This window comes from Festucalex cinctus, chromosome 2 (genome assembly GCF_051991245.1).
Source record: "Festucalex cinctus isolate MCC-2025b chromosome 2, RoL_Fcin_1.0, whole genome shotgun sequence".
NCBI lineage: Eukaryota > Metazoa > Chordata > Actinopteri > Syngnathiformes > Syngnathidae > Festucalex > Festucalex cinctus.
Window position 1 is genome coordinate 9,657,898 of NC_135412.1, and position 16,633 is coordinate 9,674,530.

A 16,633-nucleotide genomic window follows, 5' to 3' on the forward strand; every position below is an offset into this window, starting at 1 on the left:
GCCTAATATGCACATAACTTACTAGTTTTTGCATACAATGAACGCATTCCTGAGATTCATTAAACAAAAATTTATTTTTGTAAAGCTCATTGACAACTGAGTGACCCTAACATACGTTTTGCTGATGTCGAAGACGATGTCAGTCAAGTTTATTTTGGTAGTAGCAGGATTCATTCACAAGACAAATGCAAAGTGCTTGATAGAGGCAATAATAATAATGATGATGATGATGATGATAATAATAATGAATTAAAAACAGGACACAACATAAAAGCAGGACAAATGAAAAGCAAAAGTAAATAAAAAACAACAGATTATTAAAATTACAACATAAACGATTAAAAGCAATGAACTATCCCAGCTGTTCTGTCATATGTTTTTGAAAGGCCTGAGCCAACGATGAAGCACAACATTATTGCTGTGAGGCGACATTGCTATCCACTGGAGCTCCATATCAGGAACAATCTGAGATACTCGGGCAGATTGTTTATGTTGGAGCCATTTCGGAGCCTCTTGTTCATAACTGCAAAGCATGAGCTAATTCCTATGCTTTCACACCATGACAGCATCATCGTTACATAAGCGAGGGCGGGCTCCTCTGACCCGGCGGCTTTTCGGTAAGACGGAACACATGTCCCGGGACGTCTCCGCCTGCTGTGCTCTCTGCGGACAATGCACGCAAACGGGCATCATCAACGTCAGCGCCGTGCACTCATGCTTGCTCTCGAGCTGACTGACCATATGTTCATATTTACTGAGAGATCAACTGAGTCCTGGCATGCACTTAGAACACACACACACACACACACACACACACACACACACATTGCCTGTTTGGGCTTTGTTGCGTGCCTCTGGCCAACTTGTTAGCAAATTCTGCTGTGGGCCTGTTATATCATTTTATGCTTCAAATGCTTGAAGCGCCAAGTAATTTATATACACAGTTTGCCAAGTTACCTCAATAGCTTGATGTAGGCTGGACATGTAATGGACGAACTTTATATCGTCCAGCCTGTGGCAATAGCGATCCTGATGTTGAGGTCACGCATCCCAAAATGGCCGTTAGCGCAGTCATTTTGGCAGCATAAAGAACGCGTCTACCGCGTTGAGTAAATGGCAAACGTCACAGCAATGATTGACAGCTGTTGTGGACTAGCTGCCACAACGAGAGGAAGCAAAAAAAAGGATCAAGCACTCTCCAGGCTACCGAAAGAGGAACCAATGCGTAGCCAATGGAGAGCTTTTGTACATGGTGGCTAAATCAGCAGATGCTAACTGTTAACACACGCAAAATGTGGGGGAAATAATCTGTTTCGTTCATTTGTGCTGCTACGGTGTAATAGATATTACACACTTGAATTTAATAACTGACCAACACCATAAAGAATACTTTTTACGGCATAAATCTGCGGCCACGGCCAATTTAGCAACAGCTAAGTTGCTAACATACCTAAAGAACGCAGCGTTGTATCAACTATAACTAACTTCGATGGCATTTTGAGCAATAAGGGGAAATAAATCTGGATTGTACAAACTTGTAAAGCCTTTGTATGATCATATTTGAAAGGACTCACCGGTGTAAGAGAGGAGGGAATAAAGTGACTGTCAATGCTCTTGGGCAGAAAGTTGACGGATAAACGCTAGTATTAGCCCTCCACGCCATTATAGTAGGGGTGTGCCAAAAGAATCGCGATTCTAATTTAGTGTGATTCAGAATCGATTTTAAATGTCCCCAAAACAATTTTATTTAAATTATTTTATACTGTCTTGCCCTTGTTTGTGTGTGTCTTTATTGGGTGCGCTGTTCATGTTGTACAGGGTTTGGCCATTTAGGGGCAGTATGGTTCCGCGCGTTCTGATACACTGTTAAGTTGTAGCCACATTAGAGAGTAGAAGGAAAAAGTCACGATCAAATGATGCCAATAAAAGTTATTTTTTGCAACCTATGAAGAGCATATGCCGGTGAGTAAAGTTAAGATACTTCTCTGTATACATTCCTGACACGTTTTGTTTGAATAGCCGTTCTTTTGGGTGATAAAAGTGCTGCGAGTAGCACGCTAATTAGCATTAGCGAGTCAGACAGGTGTAGATCATAACAATCACGATGAGTTGAAGCTGAAATCATTGTTAATCAAATTATTTTGAATCAAAAATCGTTCTGAATCGAAAATCGATTCTGAATTGAATCGCAGACCCAAAAATCGGAATCGAATTGTGAGACAGTCAAAGATTCCCACCCCTACATTATAGCCCATTAATGCTGCACCGCTACCTTCCTGCCACAGGGGGGCGTGTTCAGAGAAATTGCAGTTCATTATAAACGTAACTTGCACTCCTTGGCTTGCAGAACACGAGCAAATCAAATGTATTTTTCTGGCCTGTTAAGGACTACCAGCAGAGAAGAAGAACGTCGTTTGGTGGCAAATCAAGTCATCTGCGTCCACGCCCACAACGGCACGTTTTTGTTAACACGCTATGCTGTGCGCTTACATGGGTCTATGAAAATATCAAAACTCATTAGATTTATTCCGCGCCTTATGTCGCATTTGGACAGAAATAAAGAGTCCATTGTGACATGGGAAATATTAAAACTCCAAACCGAGTTGAATCACTGAACACAGTGGGCAGCGCACAGCAACTGGAGGAGCCATCTGCTATTTGCACGTCGGCGTAAAACCGTTTCAGTAAACATAGTGAGAGGGAGCTGATTTTGTCCTGTGCAAGCTGTAGCATTAATGTATCTCAGAGCTTCATATTGACATTCTGCATGTGATAAGCTGATTAAGGCACTAAGCCAGATGGGATCTCACTGTTGTTTTACTATATTTGTGCGTGCGTGGGCGTGCACGTTTGTGTGTGTATCCCGTGGGAAAGTGAAAGTGGGTTGCCTGTGTTAGCTTAGCACGTTGTTGCAGCACGTCGCTTGGACTCTGCTTTTCTTTGTTCATCCTTGTTGCCATTGTCCTCATATCTGCTCATCTAAACCACATCACTGGCCTCTCAATCTTGCTTGTCAGTGAGCATAATTACTGGGATGCACTGTGAAATGGCAAAAAGCCGCACACGTTTTATTTGTTCTCTCGGTAGCGATGATTATTCGCATGCTTGACAGTATGACGCTACACATGAGGTCCGCAAGAACAATGTCAACTCTGCAGACGCCACTTTGTGTCTTTTTTCCAGGCCAACACAAGTATTTCTGCTGGAACCAATAACATTTTCCGTCCTTCCTTCAGCACATTTTGCTGACAAGTCAACGCTGTGGTTGAGAGTAAACCATCCAGGACGCTGAATAGATTGATGTTTGAAAAGATCATCTGCTGCCGTTTTCCCTTTTTTTTCCCCCCTCCCTCCATGAGTTGAACTATAGTATTTAAAACGACGTCTGGCTGAAATGGGTGAAGTAAAGGGATGTTTACATGTTTTTGTTGTTATTGAACTGGGGACAGCTGGGTGGACTCGTGGTTTGCACTCCTGCCTCACTGTTCTGATGTTTGAGGTTTGACTCTCAGCTTCAGCTTCTTGGGGGAAACTCGCTAGGCTTTCTTTCATCTAATTTGAATTACTCCCACATTCCGCCGGCTAATTGTGGGAATGCTGAAAGACATGGAACTTTTTCTAAGTCCCACTTTCCACGCACACTTCCATACATACAACTGACCATTATTACCAGCTCTCCGATAACTGCTCAGTGGCGCAGTTGGGAGAGTGCTTTGCCCAGTTAACATGCTAAGATAATGTAAATGTTATTCTAATTCCAAGTTAGCATCCTAAGTTAATGCTAATGCTAAGCTAAAGCTAATTTAGCATGCTTAGTTAGCATGCTAATTTAGCATGCTAAGTCAGCATGCTAAGTTAACATACTAAGCTAATGTTTAGTTAATGTTAATAAGCTAATGCTAACTTTGCATGCTAAGTTAACATGTTAAGCTAATGCTAAGCTAATGCTAAGTTAATGCTAAGCTAATGCTAATTTAGCATGCTAGGTTACCATGCTAAGATAAAGCTGATGCTAAGTTAGCATGCTCAACTAATGTTAATGCTTTAAACAAAACACAATTATTGGCTTATCAGTTATCGATATCTGGATGGTTGTTTGTCTCTGTGTGCCCTGCCATTGGCTGGCAACCAGTTCAGGGTGTCCTCCGCCTACTGCCCAAAGCCAGCTGAGATAGGCTCCAGCACCCCCGCGACCCTTGTGAGGAATAAGCGGCCAAGAAAATGGATGGATGGAAACCTATTTTACCTTCCAATAATGTCTACACATTTATTGCGCTACACTTGTTTGGAATGTCATTAGTATCATTTCTATAATTGCCACAGTGAATTCATAACGACTATTTTGAACCTAGTGAGATTTTTTATTTTTTTTTAAATCCATCGCGCACAGTGAGATGTTTGTTACACTGAGTTTGTAGCAGCTGACAGATGACGCTTGACTCTAATTTAGCGTGAAAGCGTAACACGGGGCTGTCAAGGAGAGTGTGACGACAACAAGCGCGCGTCCAAGTTGTGTCTCCTGTGATTACAGATGTGATTCGAAAATTGATTCTTTCTGAGAACCATCTATCCATCCATGTTTGTTTGCTTGCTTGATGATGTTGCATACTGATTTTGCTTGCGTCGCAAATGAGTGATGACATCACACTACTGAACACTTTTATTTCTTTGTTTACTGTGTTAGCAACTTAGCATTGATGCTACAATAACATAGCATCCAAGACAGTAACACAACATTTGCTTTCCTATTATTTTGTCATATCCTATCAGATATGAAGAGAAATTCATTGTGTTGATGTGCTAAGGACGAGACTAGCTGTTACTGTTACCTTGGTCACTTGTGAGCTCTGTTTAATCAACGGTGTGCATGTGTAACGGATGCCGGAGCTGGCAATGTACATAAGTACAGTAAACAAACATTACTCACTCCTTGGGAATTTTAAGAGTAGAGCCAGCTAGGCTTAGTTAGTAGCATGCTTTAAACAGGTTAGCTAGTTAGCTGATTCAACTCTCACGCCGCAATGTGGTGCATGATTTTGAGTCACAAACTGGACCGTGCTGCATTGTTACTGTCACACATGCGCTCCAAGATAGAATGAGTTGAGGTTTTTTGTGTGATAAGAGTGACATATACACCTCAGATGCTCCATTGTATGACAAATGAATGAAGGTTAATGTACCCACGTCACCCGCTAACACTAGTTAACTTTGGCACTGTTAGAGGAGCATGGAAGTAGACAATATTGTATATTACACTCATTATAATGTGAAAAACAACAATGTAATAACAAACATTTTCAATTGTAAATTTCCTCTGGGTATTTTTGTTTTATTTATTTATTTATTTATTTATTTATTTACTTTCTACTTATTGTTTAGCCATGTAATTGTTTTGTATATAATGTGTTTTATAAATGAATGGAAAAGATGAGAAAATTTAAGGTTGAGGAAAAATACTCATAAATAAATATTGTTATTAGGACTTAAAATTACCTATATAGGGCTATTGTTGTTTATTCTTGCCACATCATGTAATGATATGCTGTATATACAGTTTAATGATAACATGCTGTGTGGTTGCATGTCAGCAATAATTTTTCATGTCATTCCCTCAGTGTTTCAGTTGCACGTGAGACCATTTCAATTGTGAATGTGAGAGCCTTTGCCATGTGTGTGGGCGAGCAGTAGTGTGTGAGAATGTGTCAGTAGTTTATGTAAACGTTAACGTGTCAGTTAATCATAAATTATATCTATGTACATTATGTCTAAATGAGCATATGTGTGTTTGTAGACCGTTGGAGCGCAGCTGGCACTCAGTGATACAACAGCTGTCAGTTCAACTGTGGGAACGTATCTGGAGGCAATCACATGCAATTGCTTATGACATCATGGAACGTCGTAAGAAAATGATATGATTAGGAATGATTATCTTCCAATAACCCACACTTTTTTGAAAGAGATTTTGTGGACACAATTTGGGTTTTTGATGCTCATTTATTTTGGGGTGCACAAAGCTTAAAAAAAAAAAAAAAAAAAAGTTGACCTGCTTTACAGTTAACTTGACGCTCTGGCACGTCTTACACACCTGCCAGGTGGGCTGCAAAACTAAACTGTGGATATGAGACAAGAGTAAACAGTTGAAATCTTCCAAGTAAAACACATTGGCACAAAGTTTTTGTTGCCTTAAGTTTTGTGGTGAGCCAGTGGCACATAATAATTGAAGTAGAAAAAAAACCTGTTCTGTGGTTATACTGTCACCACCACAAAACAATGATTAATTGTACAGGCAATATTGTAAAGGAGACATAATTTATTTTTCACAACTTAGAACAGTTCTCATTCTTATGTGTCTTAAAGCCACTAAAGTGAAAATAAACACATTTTGTAACTTTGACATGCCACAGAGAAAAGGGTTGCTAACGACTGTGCCAAATTTGAATGATTAAATTAAAGAAATTAATATATAAAATAATACAAAAAAAGTAGATTGCAATAATTAAAAATTGTGAAATACCAACCTTTGTTTACGTTCCCAAATGATGCGGGCATATGTGTAGAATGTGCTGAAGTCACGCCCTGCGTAACTGTCAACTGTCAAATCAAATATCACGATGTCTAGCATCTTTCTTATGCCTACGCTGCTACACAGTGTAACAAAAGGCCCTAGCTAGCCAGTAGCCACCCACTAGCTCACAGGCTAACAGATGCCATATTGGACTATAAGCCTATAGATAGCTAACTGTACGCTGTGGTAGAAGTAATGGACTAAGTAATTATTTACCGCTGATGTGAACCGAGCTCTTATATAGTGAGGGATAGACGGGACTCATGCTGGACTCCAAGTATTTTGTGGCACTCAATACTATATACTGTATGTCCATAACCGTGTCACAAAAAGACACATTCCGACATAACTTCTCATGTGACAGGGTTCTAACTCATTCTCCCATAACATTTGGAATTGTATATTAGGGGTGCTGGTCATCAGAGGAACCACTTTAGTTAGCCACATGAGCACACTCACTTTGTTTACATGATTGACAAACAGAAACAAACCTTTCATCACCAACAGCCACCTTTTTAGCTCCTTATTTTCATCTCCTTCTTTGACTTGCTTTGCTTTCCCCTCATCTGAAAAAGAGCTCTCGGGGAGTGAAAAGATGATTAGAATTGGCTACAAATGCAGCTTGTAGCCCACTTTAGGCTGCAGATGAAAAGCTGGCTGCACAAAGCTGAGGCAGCTCACTGTTTCGGCTAAGCAGCGCTACGTCACTAATGTGCTGGAGCCACACGACACGCTTGTGAGGAACACGCTTGATGTTGGGGATGAAAGTGACATGCAATCAAATATGCACTTTTAATGGGTGTGTGTGTGGGGGGGTGTAGGATGGGGGCAGAAAGTGTCTTGCAGTCTCTTTAGAATGTTTTGTCTACCAGCAACCATCTCTCTCTCTCTCTCTCTCTCTCTCTCTCTCTCTCTCTCTCTCTCTCTCTCTCTCTCTCTCTCTCTCTCTCTCTCTCTCTCTCTCTCAGGATCACAGAGATTTTAAGACGATTCTATTTTAACACAGCTCTCTTTTCATCCTGCAGCAATAACAAAACACGCAGCTGGAGGCACGCAACAAAACACAAGTGCAGCCATATGATAGCTGTGACAGTCTTCGTGTGAAATTATGCGGCATTAATTTCGGAAATCACCACTCATCAAGATTTGAGAGGTACTCTGAATGTTTTACGATTCTGCCATTAGTACCTGAGGGTGTTTAGTCACAAAACTGCAGGAAGGTGAATTCTACCCAGCATTCTAATTCAGAATTTGGGTGATAATATGCCTCTGATAGCTGCACAGTGAAGAAGTGGTTAACCAGGGGACACCATGGCTCAGCAGTTAAGATCATCACCTGCCACTGTGGGGACCTTAGCTCAAGAACTACCCCGGAACACATGGCTGTGGTGTCCTTGAGCAAGAAACCGATACCATGAAATGCTCCCTGTGGGCGCTTAAACAACCCTCTGCTCCAGTGGGTGTCACTAATATAGTAAGTCAGTGTTTGTTGCGATAGGTCAAATTTCATGTACATGACCCCAAAAAAGAAAGATGGTTTCATGTTTCATGTCTGCATCACAATTGAGCGGTCCTGCATTCCAATCTTGGTTCCAGCATTCTTTTGTGGTATTAACTTGGTACACGTTTCTTCTGTACCAAACAATCCATATTTTGTTTAAAAATAAAATATTGTGTACTGTTCAGTGGGGGAAAATACTGTTGTTGTTTACCTAAATATTAAAGGGAAAAAAAGGTTATTTCAGATATGTAATTTTACTAATATTTTTTGCTCACAATTATCATCCCATCAGAATGTAGTCCAGGGTAGACCAACTTTTCCACAAATTCAGCTTGGACGGACTCCAGCTCACCTGTGATGCTGGTAAGGACAAGCACTCTAGAAAAAGAATGGGACGTTCCAGCCAAGGAGATGAAGCCGAATATGCTGTACACTCTTGCAGACATGATTGAGACATCTCAACAATGTTGTTGCTGGGAAGTGGAACACTTGAAGATGGAGCGATAAAAAATGATGTGTTTTTACGTGAAGTGTGACGTGCCTGTTAGTATTTATCTCTTGCTCAGCTTCTATAATGGTCTTGTCATGCCACGCTGTTCGCTTCATCTTCAAATGGAAACGAGTCTCGGTGGCTCAGAGGCAAGACTTTAAACTAGGTCGCCGCCATGAGACAAGCACATTTGCAAGACAAGAAGGAAAGTTTTTGTAGGGGGGGTAGGGGGGGGGGGGGGGCGTTCGGGGGGCAACATTGTGCATTATTAAGATGTAATGGCTTGAGTCTGAAAACCTGCTCTGATTTACTTGTGTTGAAAGCAGTGTACAAACATCGTAACCATTTTTTAGAGGGGGGCAAGACTAGCCCTTTTAAAGGCAGAATACTGTTTTAAAAAATACTTTATGTCATATAAGTGGTTCAGGTAATATGATGGATGGATGTTAAAACTGCGTACACAACAAAAGACTTCATCTGGAGCAAAAAGTGAAAGGTCTTAGATTGTCCAAGTCAGTCACCAGACCTTAACCCAATGGAGCATGCATTTTACCTCCCGAAGAGGAGACCAAGTGTGAAACGACCAGAAACAAACAAGAACTGAAAGAGGGTGTAGTTAACTCATTCAATCCCAAAAACATGTAAACACATTTTTTTAACACTTTGTCCTTCCCTCCCAATAACGTGTTTATATGTTATGGTTTTTTTTGTTTTGTTTTTTCAATGCAAGAGCATGCAGAAGGCTTTGATGCAGCTTCTGACATGAAGAGGTGGCTTAAAGCAATGGTAGTTATTGCGGCCGGCAGGGGGCAGCAGAGTATAAGAGATCAGCCAGGGCCATGTTGCACCGAGCTCTTTTTGTCGGTGATTTTACCAGGAATATGAATATGGACGAAACTTACATATATTCTAATGCTAATTGCTGCAAAATGGAAACAGATACAAATACACTTTTTTTCCTGATGAAAACAGAGACATTAATCTTTCTTTTGGTGTGTTCCATGTTTTTATAGCAATAGAACAGAATATTCTGTGTATCTTGCAAAATCAGTCAAAATCCAATAAAACAGCCGGAAAAAGAGGGTTGCTTCAGTGAAAGTGGCTGGGAGTGAATGAGTTAAAGACCTGGACATCCCAAAATTGGGCCTTTGTTGACTTCATTGGGAAGGGAGTGAAAAACTTTCAAATTTGGCAGTGCATCTGTTCACCACTTAAGGTGACAAATGCACATGTAGAGCCTGAGAGTTATATTTATCCTTCATGAACATTTTCCTCTGTGGCTTATCACTGATACTCTTGTGTAAGGTTATACACATGCAATGAAAGCCAACGAAAACACAAAAAGCCCTTTGAAATATTCAGACTGTGAGACGAGGACGATCAGCTGATTCCAAATGTCTCTCTTTGTTTTCATTTCTCTGGTTTTGCTTGACTTTTGGACCATATTTTCCTCAAAATGTGTTGTCAATGTGCTATATCAATAAAGATGAGTTCAGTTGGGTCTGACTGGAATGAATTATGTATTTTGGTAACTCCACAAGGATCACATGATAGACATGTATGAGAATTTATCATTGCCAACTCCTGGCTGGACTTGCATATACCAACAAATTTCAGTTGTGATCTCTTAAAGCAGGTTACATGCATAACAATTTTAAAATGTGAAAGAACCAACATTTGATGAGTAAGTTTATACTTACTACTTTTTAAGTGGGTTGTGCTGCTCAATGACCAGCAGAGCACGCTAAACACGTAATGATGTCACCACCGACGCTTGCGATCTCCCCACAACCACAAGTCATGGGGCTCCAGGTGGAGGAGTGGAACCGTCACTTGCCATCGGTGCAGGTTCGTGTGGGTTCACTTCTCCGCCTGGGAGACCATGTGTGGCTGACGAGATGTAGGCTTGTGTGAGTGAGTGATAACAAAAAAAAAAAAAAAAACTACCACAAGTCAAGTGTAGTACCAAGACCGGCCTGTGAGAGGCAGCATAGTGCCGCAGGGACTCCAGACTGTCGGAAAATGTACAGTAGATGAAAGAGCATACAACCTGCCAACCAGCCTTTGCTAGACTTTTATCATAAGAGAGAAAAACTCAAATTAGGGCCAATTAAAAGTGTTTGTGTACCTGCTTAAACTGATCGAATATCGTAGGGGATCGGGACTGAGCCACAACTTTCTACTCCTAAACTCACTTTAACATAGTTCCTTGTCTTCAAGAAGCAGCAAAAATGGTGGCAAAGTAATGTTTTGTTGTTGTTGTTGTTGTTTTTGCATTGGCCTTAGCTTGAAAAGTCAATATATGAGTTTTTCAGTGACTAACAGAAGATAAGTTCCACAAAAAATCTGCAAAAAGATGACTTAGCAAATGCCAAACCACAGTTTGACATACAGAGGTACGTATGCACCCAATTGACCACAGTGCGCGTGTGTGTACATGAGAGCAAAAAATCCTTGTCATTCTCGTGCGCCATTATTTCGCCAGCCTGCATGTTCAACTTATGAAATATGTAAACACGGTCTGTTGTAAGTACTTTTGCCATTAAGCCTGGCCCCTTTTTTGAGTGTGTGAGTTCTCGGTGGTGGTGTGTGTGGAACAGTTGGAAAATAAATGATAAATAAATCATACAGCGGGCCTGGCTTTCAAAATGCTTGCAAAAGACTGTTGGATTGTACACTTGGCTTCTACTTGTACATTCTTGAGCGCTTTCACTACTGTAACTATATTGTGGTGAGCCTCCCTGCCAAACACACTCATATCATAATCCACACAAATACAGCTATTACCATACATCAAATTTCGATGGTGCTCGGTCACTGGCAAGCTGGAGCCTATCCCAGATGACTGAGTGCAAAGCAGGGTACACCATAAACTGGCCACCAACCAATCGCTGGGCACATCCACCTACACACAATCATTCACACTCATATTCACACCATTTGCCAAGAGTCTTTAGTGAACCCATCATGCATGTTAACGTCTACCAAATCTTATTATATTTGCATATCATTTCTCATTGGAAATAGTCCCAGACTAGCAAGATGTCAAATCTTTATCAAGCAGCCTTGACACTTTCATTACTCAGGTTGTTATCTTGCTATAGCTACATGTTAGCATGTCAACTGTGAGCATATGATTTATAGTCTCATTCAGTACCAGCCATTTTCAGACCCTTCTTAACACTACTACATGAAAAATTTTAAGAATATATAACTTCTTATCTGGGATTGAATATCTGGATTCTTAAAAGACATTAAAAATGCATCATTGGGATTGAATATTATTGAATATTTTAGCTATGTTTGTTTGAAATAGACAATAGACAAAATCCTTATCTATCTGTTTTTGTGTTTTCTGTACAGAAACGCCACAATGAGAGACGGAAACCTGCCACGTTTGTCATGAATAAACAATTATTTACAGACAAATTCAGTGAAACTGGATAATTTCCTGCAGCACTCCTGATGATCTCTTACGGTACACCAGTGTGCCACGGAACCTGGTTGGAAGTCATTGAGACCATAGATATGAACATTAGATGTTCTCAACGCGGAGTCGGCAGCGTTGTCACTGGTCGCCCATCTTAAGACAGTGGACTGCTCTGGTGTGCTGTGCCACTTAAATACTCATAACTCACTGGATGTTATGAGTAATCGAGCAGCCCTGTCCCAAGATGGCCGCCGTGTTACGACATTTGCATATATCTACAACTGGGACATGTCATGGTTTCGGTTTGGGTTTGGATTGATTTTGTTACTTTTGTCATGGCTTGGGTTTGTTTTTGGTTTGGTTTGATTTTGTCCTCATGTTTCTTTGAGTTCTTGTCGTGATCTGTGTTTTGTCATGTTGTCCTTGTGGGCTTCCCCCGTCTCATCAAACCTGAGTATGTCCACCGGTGTTTGCCTACCCCTCCTAATGTGTCAACCAATCAGCACCGTCTTCCCAGCCTTGTCTTGTCTTGCCCAGCTGTGTCTCGTTGTGTCCATTAGTGTGTGTGCGTGTGTGTGTGTTCTTGTACATACTACATTGTGAGGACCAAAATACGTCTTTATCCATCAAAATGAGGACATTTTTGTGAAGTGAGGACATTTTGGCCGGTCCTCACTTCTCAAGACCTTTTTTTGAAGGTCAAGACTTGGTTTTAGAGTTTAGGTTTGAATTGGGTTATAGTTGGGGTTAGGGTAAGGGTTAGGGTTAGGCAATCAGTTGTGATTGTTAAGGTTAGGGGTAAGGGTCTAGGAAATGCATTATGTCAATGGATGTCCACACAAAGATATATGTACAAGGATGTGTGTGTGCGTGAGTGCGTGTGTTTATGTGTATTTAGTCTCTTGTCTCCCTTCTGTCTGCGGTGATTCATTGTCATTTTCTTCCTGTCATGCTGTCTCGTTTTACCCTTTTGGACTTTGTTTTTGTTTCTTAGTTTGTAGCTCATTTTTGCCTCCTCGATTTTGTTTATTAAACTTTTTTTTTTTTTTTTTACCTCATTCTTTGCCTCCTCTCTCTGCTTCCCTGCATTTGGGTCCACCACCGCACCTCAATCGTGACAGGACATAGTAGTCATCTTTTTCACGCGCAAACCTTTTGAGAATCTTGAGCTTGAAAAGTTACGCTGCCACTACTGGCCTGGCATGCATACTACAATGCAAACAATTGTCTATCATGTACCAACTGGATTTCGCAGCTCCAGATTGATGTTCGCTTCGTTTTGAATCGCTGCTCAGGTTTGGCTCGGCAGCGACACGAATGCTTGTGGTCTACTCTTGATAGGAACAAAATGCTCCCTGGTTTAATGCTTCTCCCACAGCTAACGCAAAGGCTTCGCGCGAGAAGCGATCTCAGTGGAAAAAGACACATTCTAGTGGTCGATTCATGCGGGAAACCTCAAACTGCACTGGTTAATAAAATCAGATCGTATTACAGACACATATGCACTGTCTGGGAATGGAACCCAGATCACAAGAATGCTGCTCTTATATGACACCTCTTCACTACCGGTGCTACTTATGGACAGCATTTGTTTAACTGTATGTTTGTGTTGGTAGGAGATCACCTGCTCACAAACGACCAACTCTGACCAACGACTGGCAATTGCCGTCAAACACGAAAAAGGAAAAGGAACGGTTGATGGGAGCAAATCATTTACTGAAAGCTGAGGAGGAAGGCAGTCAGAGGGCAAACTAAACTATGAAGTTTAAATACAGGAAGAGGCAGATTATGCTACTGTTTTCTGCTTTCTGTTTTCTTATCCGGTTATTATACAAATGTGAGAGTCTGTTCTCAATTAGATAACTAAAATGTGTATAAATAAAACAATACAAAATACTTCAAGTCACTTTTTATACGTATGAATGCACACCTAATGAAATTGGCTAATGGCTTTTTTTGCGTGTGCCTTCCTGCATGTTTTATGCAATGAAAACTCGGTTGGACTGATGCAACTTGCTCATGTGGAGCTAAACGAGCTCAGCAAATTAGGACGGGCACGTGTACGCCAAAGTGGTACAATTTGTTCTTGCAGGCAAAAACAGCCTGGGTGCAATGTTCGGTCCACTTCCTGTTCTTCTGCAATGACTTCTTTCTTTCTTCGTCATACGCTGGTTTTACTTCTTCATTTCAAAGGTCGTCTCAAGTGAACCTCCACAGGCGCCATGTTGTCTGCCTTTGTGCCAACAGCCTATAAACAATGTCACAAATGCGGCAATCAGTGGCGATACAGATAAGATGTTAGATGTGTTGGATGCTTCACATGTGTAGACGGTGATGAGAAGAGGAAAATGCATTTTAGTGGAGTCACTGAAGATGTACTTTACACCAATATGGCGCACCCCCAAGCGTGTTGACTTTATTTTGTGGAAGAAGACAGTAATTGACCTACATTTGGGGTAGTGTGATTTTTACTGTTTTTTTTTTTTTTTTTTTTAAGATATTCCAAATGTGTAATTGTTGCAAATTATGCGTACTCCACATCAGGGTTATTATAGTTTTGGAATTTTCATTTATTTAGATTTTATTTATTTATTTATTTATTTATTTATTTATTTATTTATTTATTTATTTATTTATTTATTTATTATTATTATTATTATTATTATTATTATTATTTTAATGTACTTCGTTTTGATTAGTTTTCAAGAAGGTTCTGTTAGTTTTTATTAGTTTTAATTATTTAAAAAATTATTAATTAGTTTTAATTAGTTTCAGTATTATTTTTTTTTTATGTGTTTTACTTGTACGCAATATTGAATAAACAATGACAAAAATAATGCATTTCTTAGCTAGCTTTACATTTCGGCTGAGTTAGGAGCGACGTCATCTGAAGGTGCTTTGCTATTGGCTGCTGCGAGATGATGTCGCTTTTGTTGACAAACGTACTTATTCCAGTTAATATCGAAATAAATATACTTTAAGTCACATTTAAAATCATCCCCAAAGGCTCATGTATTAAATTAATTACCAAAGACTAAAACAATGGACATTTTCGCTATAATGATAGTTAGTTTTAGTTAGTTTTATGAACATAAAATGCTTCAGTTAGTTTCCGTTTCTTAAATTTTTTTTTTTTTTAATTTTATTTAGTTAATGAAATTGTTTTTAAATTTCAATTTGTTTTTCTGTTTTCGTTAACTAAAATAACCTTGTTCCACATACACAGCTGACATATTGCATCATATACACTACACTAAATTGTGCCACAAAGATATCAATATTTTGCCATTATCTAGTTACAAAGTATGCTTACATGAATTTCTAAAATTAGCGTTTAATAGCTTTTTTTTTTCTTTTTTTTTTTTTTTTTAATCTGCAGATATGGATAGTTGTCCATGGAGGATGTTGAACCATCTTAAATAGTCATTACAACATATTGAAAGAGAGCAATGGCAGCGGATAACACAAAAATATTTGATAAACATTATGTATATAAAAAAAAATTTGAGTAATAACTGTAATAGCCCGATCTGTTTACCAGAAAAATCTGCGATTGTGTTGAATTAAGGCTGACCTATTTCATAACAAAGCTACACTAAGATGACATTTGCTTTTTACACTATTTTGCAACTACGTTGCTACATTCTGTACCGTTCTGCACTTTAAGTTTTGTCTTAGTGACGACTGTGTGCTATTTGCGCCGATGATGAAATTGCCTAATGGCTGCTCTGCTTGTGCCTGCGTGCATATTTTATGCAATAAAAAACTTCATTGTGGTTGGAATGATGCTACTTGCTCATGTAGAGCCAAATGTAGTCAGAAAACCGTGACCAATTACAGCTGCTAATCCAAGCACAGGAAGAAACTCATGGGTGGGCACGCACACGCATGCACGCACACCCACACACACGAAAAAAAGATAACAGTATTGGACACCTCTTGGGGCCTTCAATGAAAAATGTATGTTATGATCTTTTGCTGTTTGCTGTCTCCTATGAATATTTCATCAGTAGTCTGACTCTTTCGACATTAGCGCCATGATGTTGCCCTGGCTATGGGGGACAGGAAGCCGACCTCTGCTACTTCCGCTCCGATAACGAACGCCCATCTCTTGGAGAGTGGCAGGAAACCACACAGGGGAAGAGATTAAGGCGAGGTGGGGTTGGGCGATGACTGCCAGGTGATGAAACCTCCAAAGAAAAAGGGAGAATTGGTGCAAAATAGCAGAAGAGGATTTTTGGAAGCGTTTACAAAAATGGGGCTGTCACACATCCTGTAGTGAGAAGACAGTGAGACCCAGACAGCAACAACAATGAAAGATAACATTGGACCCAAGGATGTGTTTTGTCTTTGAGAGGAGACAGAATATGTGTGTATGCGTGTGTGTGTGGAAAGGAGAACACTCGAGGAGGTCATAACTCAGAATACAATGCTCATAATTTATAATTTGAGGGCAGCAACTGTCAGAACAATGAATCGACGCGGACAGAGGGGAGACAAGAGACTAAATACACACACAAACACTAAGTGACACAATTGTCTCTGTGTGCCCTGCGATTGGCTGGCAAACAGTTCAGGGTGTCTTCCGCCTACTGCCCAAAGCCAGCTGAGATAGACTCCAGCACCCCCCGCGACCCTTGTGAGGAG